The sequence below is a fragment of the Chinchilla lanigera genome, unplaced genomic scaffold, assembly GCF_000276665.1.
Source record: "Chinchilla lanigera isolate Chin_1 unplaced genomic scaffold, ChiLan1.0 scaffold00191, whole genome shotgun sequence".
Classification (NCBI taxonomy): Eukaryota; Metazoa; Chordata; class Mammalia; order Rodentia; family Chinchillidae; genus Chinchilla; species Chinchilla lanigera.
The window spans coordinates 670,610-674,183 of NW_004955592.1; positions in this window are offsets into that span (position 1 = coordinate 670,610).

Genomic DNA, 3,574 nt, shown 5'->3' on the forward strand with positions numbered 1-3,574 from the left:
ACTACCTTTTACACTCGACAGGCAGTGACTGTTACAGGCAAGGTTATTCGCTGGGAAAAGAAGGTGTGAGTGTCTGTAGGTAGGTATTGAATGAAAATGAGCAGAGACAGAGATGTAGAGACCTATACTGAAACTACAGGGTGTACAAACGAGAAGCAGACAGGAGTAAATATGAGGAATCTGAAGGCAAAGCTTCCACATAGTTAAAGCATGAATAATATGAAGACAATGAAGAAGAGATTGTGATACAAGATAACATGGGGGGAAAGATTTGAACCTCCTTGCACTTAGCACAAAACTAAACAACTACACATTACTGTCTGTTTGAATAAATGATTCTACATGTTGTGGAAATTCACATAAGGAAATTATTCTATGGATTCGAAAAAGTAAGACCGGTTTTTAGGAGAATCATAACTAAGGAGTAACATTTCTGATGGCTGCATATTCTTAATTCAAGCAAATCAAACGTGCAAAAATTAGTCAAATAAATTTATGTTAACCTCAATATTTTCCACTATTTCTTATAATATTAAAACTTGGCTCTTTCTATATTGTACATTTGTCAAGCTTATGATTAAACTGGGATAGTTCTTTTAAGATAGTGATCTTAAAAATGCAGTTATGATGGAAACTTCTACTTATAATTAATGAATTTGACTTTCCTGGTACACTGAGGCCTAACTTACCTTTGTAAGATTTTGAGTAGATTTTAAACAAAGATTGAGAATTCTTGTTTGTTTCACTCTGAACCATGAAGAAATCCTAATTTCTTTTCAGATACCTGCAGAAATATGACTTTGTACTAGGACATAGAAAAACAGATGCAAGAGATGAGGGGGAAGAAAAGGACATAGGGCAACATTTCACCTCTGTTCAGGAGATGCCTGTTCTCTCTGAAATGTGATCATATATTTCCACTTTGAAATAAAAAATACAGATTCCTTTTCCATAGACTTCTTTGTTCATACATAGACACTTATTAAGACACAGGAAATACTTTCTGACTTATAATAGGAGAGAACAAACTCTGTTGATGTCCCTTTTGAGAGAGGCTGGGCCTAACAGGAAGGTAGGTGGAGATCACATCCATGTGCTCGGGGTACTCGTAGGTACTTAGTCACCCCTGGCCTTATCTCCCCATTCCAGATTCACATCTGGATCACTGGATGGATTAGAGTTTGAGTCTTTTGTTCTCCAGCTCAGGAAGAGTACTTAAAAATAACTCTAATCATTTTCATGCTTCATCTCATCTCATCCTTATAGTAGCGTATATATGCAAAATAATGATTACTCCAGTTTTGTCAGTGTAGAAATGTAGGCAGAAGAAGATTAGGCAACTTGTCCAAAGTTCCAGAATTATTGGTAGACTTGAGGTTTAAACCCCAGGCATTCTAATTTAAAAGCCATAAAGCAGAATTGCCACCCCAATCCTTTGCCTGACCCTAGGAAAGAAGGATAATTTGCTAGACACAACTATTTTTGTAAACAAACACACAGGCTCTTTTCGTTGTGAAGGCAATGGCAACCATCAGAGCTATTTACATGACACACTAAGGGCTTGGAGGGACTAAAGAAATGTATATTAGGAAGAGTCACTGTTTGAAATGTACTTGACCTCCGAGTTTTTCAAACCCTGTCCTTCACTCCTGGCCTCACATCCTCTGCACTCACTGCCTTGTCCCCTGAACCTCCTACCATTCTCTACCACATAGCCTCATTTTCCACTGCAAGTTCAGTTAGCAGACTGAATTCTGCTCACTCACGACCATACATTCATACACCTAAGGGCAGGCTCCACCTACAGAGCATGCAATGGCCAGCCGGAAGTGGTGGCCCCCACCCCGAGAGCAGGAGAGCCACCAGCCACAGTTCATTTCCAGGGTGCTCTTCCTTCTACTGATCCTGACACCCCCTGGAACTGGGTAACATGAAGGCAACCTTGAAGGACCTGCCCAGCTAGCCTGAATCTTAGGAGAATTCTATACCTCTTCTCAGACTGATGACCACTTTTATGTTTTAGTAAGTTTAATTGATGGCACTCTAGTAACACTCAAAGGCTAATAACCATAATAAACAAGGTACACCTATTGATGCCAAGAATATCCTGCTACTTAGAGGGAGGGTCCGCCTGCCATTCACAGGGCTATAGGCTGCTTGTGGCTCCCCCAAGATAATCATATCAAACCAAAATCTCAAACTTCTTGTTTTCTGCAAAAACCAACAATAAACGGCAAAAATCTCATCACAGGCTTGAGCAGCAGTTACTGTGGTCCTAAAAATGTGTCTTGCACAGACTCCAGGACACCTGTTTTCTACTTGAGAGATAGGTTTGGGAAGTGAAAGAAAACATGTCATGAATTAGACACAAAAATAGTTATCAAAGGGGAGACGAAAGAGAAAGCACAACTGTTGAAGATCCACAGTAGCTCATATTTTATTTAATCCTTAGAAGAACACCATAAGCCTGATAAGATTACAGCATCTCTATTTCATAAGTGAAGAAATTAAAACCAAAAGCCTAAAAATTCTTGCTGCAAGGCACCTAACAAGGAAGAGGTAGAAGTAAAGCTATAATGTAGAGTCACCTGACTCCAGTGTGTATGCATTTTCCACTCTCCATGCTGAGGAGAACTTAACAGTGTAAACTTTATCTAATGTATTTTGAACTGTAAAAGAATTGATATTAGGATTTTTGAAATTGAGAGGATACTCTTCAGTTCTCTTTGGTAGAAAATTTTGATTATTTACGCTTGAGTTAATTACTAATGGGAAAGCACCTGGCCAGTGTTCAGCACGCAATAGCTGCTTGGTGAATTTCACCTGTGTCTGTGATAAACATCAATAAATATTATCAGTGTCTGTGTCACAAAGTGGCTCCATCAAATGTCTAATGGTTTAGAAATGCCCAGGAATGCAAGATTGTACCATAATTATAAGGTTATAAACACTGTGCAATTATTATATGTAGATCCTTTTTTATCTCCATTGAGAAAGTAGCTCAAATATTTAAAGATGCATTCTTTCTGTTTTCTCCTTTCTTTAGGATGTGAGAACTAGAACCACCAAAATTGTAAATGTCCTCTGGGAAAATGATCCACGGCCCATGTGTTTAATGCAACTTATTTTTAACGCACATCACACTGTTGAACAGTGTTGTAAATACACATGTGAGCATAGCGTGGATTCTATAATCAATTTATTTTAGAAAATGTGAGATTTTGAGTGGTTTTTTGGTTTTGGTTTTTTTGTTTTGTTTTGTTTTGGCTTTTGTTTTTAGAAGCACTACTGAGGATTGGACCTAAAGCCTCCTTAGTGAGCTACATCCCTAGCATTTTTTATTTTTTTAAATTTTGAGACAGAGTATTTTTAAGTTGCTAAATTATCCAGGCTATGTTCAAATTTGAGTTCTTCCTGCCTCAGCCTCCCAGAATATTGGGATTGGAGGTGTGCACCATGCCCAGCTGAAAACTTGAAGTTTTTAAAAAGTCAAATTCCTTTTCTGAATTGAGACATTTCAGCCCCTTTATTACTTAATTACACACAGGAATAGTCATGAAGGTCATAACAAGGC